Raw genomic sequence first — 9,590 nt, 5'->3', positions numbered from 1 at the left:
CAGCCAAGGCAAGGATCAGGTTCCCAATCCACAAGTCCATCTAACAGGGAGCCAGAGGACAAGAGGTTCAGTAACTTGGGTTAAGGACCCTGAGCAAGTACTAGGCATAGGACACGGAACATCGCATAGAAGTTGATAATAGTCACAACATTTTTTTTTCAATAGACTTCTTTAGGTTTTTTTTGCTTTTTTTTTTTCTCCATTTCTTTTTTAAAAATTCTGTTTTTTACTAGAATTCTCTAGTTTTTGAAGGGAAAGAAAAAAAAACGGAAAGACAGAGGCACCTGGCTGGTTCAGTTGGTGGAGCACACAACTCTTACTCTCGGGATCAGTGAGTTCAAGCCCCATGTTGGGCATAGAGTTTACTAAAAAAAAAAAAAAAAAAAAAAGGTAAAGGCAACTAACATTTTTAAAGTAAGCTCTGCGCCCAACATGGGGCTTGAACTCACTGACCCTGAGATCAAGAGACGTCCTCCACACACTGAAACAGCCAGGCCCCCTGCAACTACCGTTTTTTGAAAACCTACTGTGTGCTAGGTGGGTATGTCCCGAAGTCATACCTGAAGTTTGGAGAGATCAGATAGTTCATTCGTGTCATATAGTTAATAAATGGCACAGTGAGAATTTGGATTTTCCATTCTTTGTGGAAACCACTAAACCGGTGGTTTTCAATTCAATATTGGCTGTATATTAGAATCCCCTGGGGAGGAAGTGTTTGTGCGTGTGTGTGTGTGTGTGTGTGTGTGTGTGTGCATGCATGCTCACACATGGGTGGATGTTTAGTAGGCAATGTATCAGTGTGTCCAGATTTTGATCCCAGGAAAGCTTTAAAAGAATTCAGATGCTGGGGCACTGGGTGGCTCAGTCTGGTGAGCATTGACTTCAGCTCATTTCATGATCTCAAGGTTTGTGAGTTTGAGCCCCACATCAGGCCCACTGCTATCAGTGCAGAGCCTGCTTCGGGTCCTCTGTTTCCCTCTTTCTCTGCTCCTCCCCCGCTCATTCTCTCGCTCTCTCTCTCTCAAAAATAAATAAAACGTTAAAACAAAATTCAGATGCCTGGTGGCACCCTGCACCACTTAAATAGAATCTCTTGGGATGGGACTCAGGTGATAGTGATGTGCAGCCAAGGTTGAGAACCACTGAGTCTTTCCTACAATATTGACCCCTGTTGAGCATTGCTCACAGAGGGAAGGGAAGCAGTGAATAATAAACAGGTAGATGTCAGGGAGGCCAGTGGAACTCAAGTAGTGTTATTTTAATTAGCTGTTTCTTAAAGTGGAAATATATATTTGTACTCATTCCACAACCAGATAGCCCAGTCTGGAAGTCTAGGAATACATAGGGAGCTGTCAGTGGAACAAAGCAATGAAGAGTATAAAATACAGTTCTTCAGGATGCCTGGCTGGCTCAGTTGGTGGAGCATGGACTCGAGCTCAGGGGTGTGAGTTCAAGTCCCACGTTGGGTATAGAGGTTACTTAAAATCTTTAAAAAACTAGTAAGAGTTCTCCAAATATTGGTTTTGTTATTGTTTTTTAAAAATGTACAATTCAGTGCTTTTTACTATATTCACAGAGTTGTGCTACCATCACCACAGTCATTTTTAGAATGTTTTCATCACCTCAAAAAGAAACTCTGTCCCCTTTAGCCATTAACTGCCAGCCCTAAGCAACCACTAATCTACTTTCCTTTTCTAAAGATTTTTCTGTTCTGGATTCAAATGTTGAGGTTTTGGGGTTGTTGTTCCTTTTTTCTTTTCTTTTCTTTTTTTTTTTTCCGGAGAGAGAGAGCGGAAGTGCACATGAGCCTGGGAGAGGGGGAGAGAGAGAGAGATGTGGGACTCAGTCTCATAACTGTGAGATCATGACCTGAGTTGAAATCAAGAGTCGAATGCTTTACTGACTGAGCCACCCAGATGCCCCTCAAGTGTTGGTTTTTAACCCAGGTGCTTCATTGATGCAGGACCCATGATGATCTTTGTTATTTTTATTTATTTTTTTACTTACGTATAGGAAAAAAAGCATAAACCATAAGTATACAGCTCAATAAAATTTTTCAGAGTTTCACAGCTTGTGAGTTCAACCCCCAGTCGGGCTCTGTGCTGACAGCTCAGAGCCTGGAGCCTGCTTCCGATTCTGTGTCTCCCTCTCTCTGACCCATCCCCTGCCCATGCTCTGTCTTTCTTTCTCTCTGTCTCAAAAATGAATAAATATTAAAAAAATTTTTTTTAATTAAAAAAAAAAAAAAAGATTGGAACCTTCCTGTATGCCTCCCTCCTTCAGGGGGGTAACCACTCTTCTTCTGCCTTCTACAACCACAGATTAGTTTCGCCTTTCTTAAAATTTGTACCAGTGGATTTACAGAATATGTCCATCCCTTTTTGTGTCTGCCTTCTTCTACTCAACATTATGTATGTGAGAGTTACCCATATTATTGCATGTAGCCATGACAATCTTTTGATGTTAAATTCACATAATTTCCTTCAGAACAAATTACCTGGAAAGGTTCATTGAGACTTCAAAATATTCTTCACATGATTTATTGAACAAGCCACCTCCCTTAGGTCAGTATGAAAATAATCTGTACCTGAAGGATTTGTTTGGGAATTTTCATTCAGAAGACTGACATTGTTGATGGCAAATGATAGCATCTCGGTATTGCAGAGCTAGTTGGCCAAGTCATTAAATTTGAACTGAATAAAAAAAAAAGAAAAAAAATTTTTTAAAGGTTTTATTTTTAAGTCATCTCTGTATCCAACTTTGGACTTGAACTCACAATCCTGAGATCAAGAGTAGCATGCTCTACTGACTGAGCCAGCCAGGTGCCCCTGAACTGAATAAATTTGAATATTTAATAACATTGAACAAGCATAAGAGATTGACTTCCTTATCTAGGTCTGTCTTTCTGGGATTTTTTTTCTGGGATCTTTTTATTTTTATTTGGGGAACTGCTTATGATTTTTCCTCCTATTTAAACTTCTTATTTTTCTCTTTCACATCTAATAATCAGTACTATAGAACAACCTCCTTCTTCACCTAAGAATGTCTCAGTGTAAGACCAAACATCTACTAAGGAGATACCTACAAGTGTTGGAAAGTGCCATATAATTTACTCCTAGTTTCCTTGGCAATTTCTTCTCTCCTTGCACATTCAAAGAAGCTAGTGGAATGCTTGCTAAACATGGCAAAGTACTTTGCACAGAAATTTGTTCTCTGTGGAATTTCTTTTTATGGGCCAACAAGGTTTGCCCTTCACAATAAAAGCACAAGGAAGATCTTTGTGAAGATCAGGCCTTCCCTAATACATTTGAATGTTCAGGTATCTTAGGGAGTCTCTGAAAGTGGGGAAGGAAAGCTGCAGGTTTTATGCTGTGCTCTCTTCCCCAAAATAAGCCTCAATGAGTAACTAGGATATGAGGTCAGTATCCTGGCTTGAGGCCAACCAGATCAGAAGCATTGATAACAGAGGTTCTGTGACATTTAAAATACACACAACAAATGTAATAACCAATAAATAAATGTGCTCACTTCACTAGATACTACTTCCTTGTGCCCCTAAAATAGCAATGATGTTTAGGCCTTAGATCAGAAACCTCCAAAAATGATTTGTTTGAAAAATATATCCCTAAGCAAATTGTCAGGCAGCAATCAATTACTTCTGCAGGTTTCTATGACCTAAGCGTTAACTCCAGCTTCCTTAGTGATTCCCTTAAGCTCCCACATTTTACAAGAAAGGTCATCAGACCCCTGACAGTCCCCAGGGGGAACAACAACAACAAAAAAAAAAAAGACTGCTTTTAAATGCTTAAAAACTGTACAGTTTTCTCAGTTTGCAGAGAAAAAGAGGAAATATGGAGTTGGTTCATGGAAATTAAGCCCAGCTTTTCCAAGATGTATGACTTACTATCTTTGCTCATCACAGAAATACACATCCTATGCTGAAAGTTTGCACAATTATTTTTTCTAGGATTTATATACAGTGGAAAACCTAAAGGAAAAAAAATTAAATGCCATTTGCCCCCACCCCTTCCCTCCTAAGATGTCTTGCCTGGCCTTGAACTTCATGTTGTAGTTATATATACCAAACTGTTGTACCTCCTAGGACATGTCCCATCACCTTCGCTGTTGCTGTTTCCTCCACCTGGGACAGCTCTTGTCAGCCATTGCACTTTCTTCCGTGACTCTTTCTCACTTGGCCTTACAGACTCTGCTCAGGTGTCATGTCCTGTAGGATTCGAACCTCTGGTCTGACTTCATTGCCCCTTCTCTCTGTTCTCACTTCACCCTGTGCAGATCTCTGTCTTAAACCTTACTCTGTTACAGTGACATTAACATTCTTTGCATGCATCTCTCCCACGCTACATTCCTCGAAGGCAAGTTATTAATAAAAGTGATAAATTGTATGACCTTTCTTCTAGTTTTCTTTCAAAAAATCATAATATTAGCTCATTTCCAAACTTTAGGTTTAGTTAAATAATCCTTATGGGAAACATATGCTGCTTTGTGAAATGCACGTTATCATTATTTTGTCTAGTATTAAATAGAAACCGTTTAGATGAACATTCTAACTTTAAGGGTGCTGTTGATGCTGACCAAATATGGACTGGAATACCCATTTTTTAAAAAAATGTCTCATTCCCTGCTTTTTCTGTGTGTGTGTATGTGTGTGTGTGTGTGTGTGTGTGTGTGTGTCCGTCCCTTAACTCCTCTATTAACCCTTTATTCACTGCTACACTAGATTTTCTTCCTTATTTCCAAAGAACAGGTCCTTGTTTACGATGTTCACTGTCACTTTATAGATGTGGGCTTCCAAGACTACCTCTAAAAGAGTTTATTTCCCCTTTCAGAAACACGTCTGAAGGCCATGTACCTGGCACCCAGAGAAGGGCAATGTCTGGGCCATGACCACGTGGCCTAACTGTAACCATGATGGCTTTATGTTCTATGAGATTGGAACGACAATGGTGCTTTTTCATAGAAGAGGAAACAGACTCAGAGGGCTTTATAACTTGCTCAGCATCATACAAGTTTTAAATGTAGAGCTGAGATTAAAAACCAGACACTACCAGACGGCAGAATTTATGCTTTAAAAAATGTTTTTTAATGTTTGTTTATATATTTTTGAGAGAGAGTGTGAGCAGGGGAGGGGCAGAGAGAGAGAGAGAGGGAGAGAGAGAATCCCAAGCAGGATCCACGCTGCCAGTGCAGAGCTCCACACGGGGCTCAAACCCACAAACTGTGGAATCATGACCTGAGCCAAAGAAATCAAGAGTCAGAAGCTTAACCAACTGAGCCACCCAGATGCCCCCAAAATAAATAAATATTTTTTTAAAATACAGTACAATACCATAAAAGTATTTCCTCTTCCTTATGATTTTTTAATAACATTTTATTTTCCCTGGTTTAGTCGATTGTAAGAATATAGTACAGAATTCATATGACATATAACATCCATGTTAATCTACTGTGCATATTATTGGTAAGGCTTCCAGTCAACAGTAGGCTATTAGTAGTTAAGTTTTCAGGGAGTCAAAAGTTATATACAGATTTTTTTTTTCATTAAAAAAATTTTTTTTTTTAACGTTTATTTATTTTTGAGACAGAGAGAGACAGAGCATGAACGGGAGAGGGTCAGAGAGAGAGGGAGACACAGAATCTGAAACAGGCTCCAGGCTCTGAGCAGTCAGCACAGAGCCCGATGCGGGGCTCGAACCCACGAACCGTGAGATCATGACCTGAGCCGAAGTCGGCCGCTTAACCGACTGAGCCACCCAGGCGCCCCTATATACAGATTTTTAAAAATGTTTTTATTTATTTTTGAGAGACAGAGTGCAAGCAGAGAGGGGCAGAGAGTTGGGGGGGGGACAGATCTGACGCAGGCTCCCTGCTGAGAGCACAGAGCCCCATGTGGGGCTCAACTCATGAACCGTGAAATTATGCCCTGAGCCAAAACCAAGAGTTGGGCGCTTAACTGACTGTGCCAACCAGGCGCCCCATTTATGCAGATTTTTGACTACACGTGGGTCAGCACCCCAATCCCCATGTTGTTCAAGGGGCAACTCTACACAAATACATACAAAATGTTTATGGTTTCACGAACATCCTCTATCTCCACCCCTAAAAAATGTGCAGAGAACTCAGGGTTAAAAACTGGTTTAAAACATTCAAGGAAATACAGTTACTTAAATAGATCTGGAAACTCTTTTTAAGAATTCTTATGAATGCTTTTGTATCTTTTCCCAGCTCTGCTTATAGAAAAGCCCTCAGGGCCTCTTACAACTCTTTTACTTAAGGAGCTGAAAGTTCCTTGAGTTTTCTATAGCCTTGGTTGCTTAGGGAAAAAACCTCTCCTTCCAACATTATTGCCCCTATGAACACACTTTATCTGGGACTGCTTTCTTGTGCACAAAAGGTCTTTGGTCACTAACTTTCAGTTGTCTTTCCCTTTTCAGGTCACCACAAGAACTTGGGTAATTGGGGGCCATGGCTCTGGTGCTAGTGATCAGGCCTGTTCCGCTGCAAGGGCTCACTCAGCGAGTCTGAGTCAACAAGGCATAGGTCAGAGTGGCAATCTGAAAGAAGGAAGGTAGAGATGTTTTTAAAAACCAGGCTTCTGGCCTGACCAGAAGGATAGGACAGATGTTGATTCTGAGGAGGAGTCTTGCCTTAGTCATAAACCTCAGAAGCTGAGGGAAGGTTTAGAGAAGTATTCCACTGCCATAGCCAGAATCCAGAGAATTAGGTAGCCTAAGTGGTTATACCTGGAAACATGTGGGTAGAAAATAAGGGCTGGGACTGATCCTTTGTGTGTTGCACTCAACTGGTCAAGGTAGAAGAAAGCCAAAATGCTTTTACCGTGTATCAGCTGTATAATTTCTTATGACGATCTTTCCCCAGTTGGAAGAAGTTTCACAACTGCTCTCCTATCTTTTAAGTTTTTGGTCTGCTGATGAATGCTTGTATTTTGTATACAGTTGGGTTTTTTACTAGCTGGAATAGTTTCTTTTTTTTTTTTGTCTTTAGATTTTATTTGTTTTTAACTAATCTCTAGGAGCGTCTGGGTGGCTCAGTCGCTTGAGTGTCTGACTTTGGCTCAGGTCATGATCTCACGGTTTGTGAGTTCAAGCCCCACATCAGGCTCTCTGCTGGTAGAATGGAACCCGCATCAGTCCTCTGTTCCCTTCTCTCTCTATCCCTTCTCCTCTCGTGCTCTCTTTCTCAAAAATAAATAAACATTTTTAAAATATTTAAAATAAATAAACAAATAAATACATGAAATAATCTCTACACCCAAGGTGGGGCTCAGACTTAACAACCCCGAGGTCAAGAGTCACATGCTCCACCGACTGAGCCAGCCAGGCACCCCACTACTTGGAATAATTTTATGGCCTGGTTACAAGAAGAGACTTGAGTGTTTTACTAGAGTGAAACAAATTTGCTTTTAAAGGTACCATATGCTTTTCCCGCTCCTGGATTTGACTGTCTATTTAAGACAAAGACTCAGGCCATGGTTTCTCTGTACTATCAAACCATACTTGACCCAAGAGGAGAATGGAGAGCGAAAGGATGGAAGGTGGTAGACCTAGGCTAATGTCTATTTATAACTTTATGTAGCATTGTATTTCAGTCCCCAGATACTGAAGGTCTGTCTCCGTTTCGTAACAGGAACCAGACCTATATACCCTCTATGCCAGAAACTGTGCCAGACACTGTCACTAACCCTCCCAACAACCCTAAAGTTGGCTGTTTATCCATGAAGAAATTAAAGGGCAAAGAAGTGAACTAACCTGACCAGTGTCAAAAAACTAGTTAGTGAAGGGGCACCTGACTGGCTCAGTCGAAGAAGCATGTGACTCTTGATCTCCGGGCTGTGAGTTCAAGCCCCACATTGGGTGTAAAGATTACTTTAAAAAAAAAAACCAAAAGCTAATCAGTGAGGAAAATAGGATTTCATCCCTTTTTTCCTACTCCTATGTTTAAGTAGAGAATTGTTCCCCTGCTTTGGCTTCTCCCAGTACGACTTCCCTTCTCTCCCACACAAGGAAGTCTGGCTCAGGGACACTGGTTGACACCAAGTTAACCCATTGGAGACTGATTAACGACCCACCAGAATACTATTTCACAAAGGGAGATATGCCTTTTCAATTAATAGGTTATCTGCTGACCAGGGCCCCTCCTCTGGGTTTAGAGTGCTTGGTGAGCATTCAGTCCAAGGGGAGAGAATTGGATGACCTCAAGGCATCTCACATCCAGACAATAAAGCACACTTTGTAGCCAATTAGTGACAAGAATATTTGTGGCTGCCAAACATAATCTACCCTGAGCAGTAAGAGATCAACTCTGGTGAAATTTTGCCCCTTTCGAAAATCATCATTTTCTGGACTCCAGGCAACTCAGGGCAGATGACTCCTCTTTTTATTGACATTATCTTTAGTTGTTGTACTTCCCAGGATTACTGTATCTCTTAGATCACTCAGCCTGAGGTGATTTTAGCTGTCATCGTAACTTCAGAAGCATTGGATAGAGAATCCATTAGAATTTACAAACCATTATTCAGATGGTTTACTTTTGTAATCCCATAAACCTAATTCTTTGGGTTGATTTTTTTTTTAAGGTTATTTATTTATTTTTGGAATCTCTACACCCAATGAGAGGCTCGAACCCACGACCTTGAGATCAAGAGCCCCACTCTTTTCCAACTGAGCTGGCCAGGCACCCCTCTTTGGGTTGATTTTTGATGAGGTTTTTGTCTCTACATTCTGAAGAAGTGACATGCTTCAGGTTTGCAGCCTTTATTCTCCCAATCTCTGGTAGCATTTAGAATCTCCTCTGCTTGAAGACTAATAGATATGATCAAAACCAGTTAGGTAGCTAACACCCACACATACAGCAGGAAGTCATGTCGTTACATTTTATAGTTAACAAATGGGTAAGCCACCAAATGTGTTATGCACTTTTCTGGATATGTGAGGTATTTTAACACAATGATCAAATGGAGAGGAAGACTATTTCTTTAGACCTTAACCTGTCCCAGGTTTACAAAGATAATGGATGGAAAGATTTCAGGGGAAATTAACATTTGATTCTTTCTTCAGGCCATAATAGCCTTTCTCCTTTTCTGCTCTAAAAGGAATAGATTCATCCTACTCTGGGGAGCAGGTTTCTCTTTGCATCAAAAAGCTTTGCAAGGGAGCCAGCTGCACCAAGAGAACCCTGAAATTCCTGCGTAACATGTTTTCAATCAGGAAGGCTTGCTCCAAGGCTGCGGAGGTTCATAGAAGTAGGATGAGGTATAGTGTCAGGAACCCTGGGGGATTCTGGGGTCTCTTTCTAAATTGGCCACTTCTGCCCTTGTGCAGCTTGCCTACTCTGTGGATTGCTTGTGGAACTGAAATGAATTGTGTTTGAAAGTGTTTTGAAAACTGTAAAATGCTACGCAAATGTAAGTTTTACTCCAAGCAAATCAAGGAGCAGTCGGTGAAGAAAGGATCAGTTGAGAGCAATGGGTGTATATGCTATTTTAAGCACCAAACATTAAGTGCCCATGTTTATTGAGCATTTACCCATGTGCCAGGCACGGCACCCATCTA

Source organism: Panthera uncia, chromosome B1, assembly GCF_023721935.1.
Source record: "Panthera uncia isolate 11264 chromosome B1, Puncia_PCG_1.0, whole genome shotgun sequence".
In the NCBI taxonomy this organism is placed as follows: domain Eukaryota; kingdom Metazoa; phylum Chordata; class Mammalia; order Carnivora; family Felidae; genus Panthera; species Panthera uncia.
Note: the sequence above shows the minus strand (reverse complement) of the source record.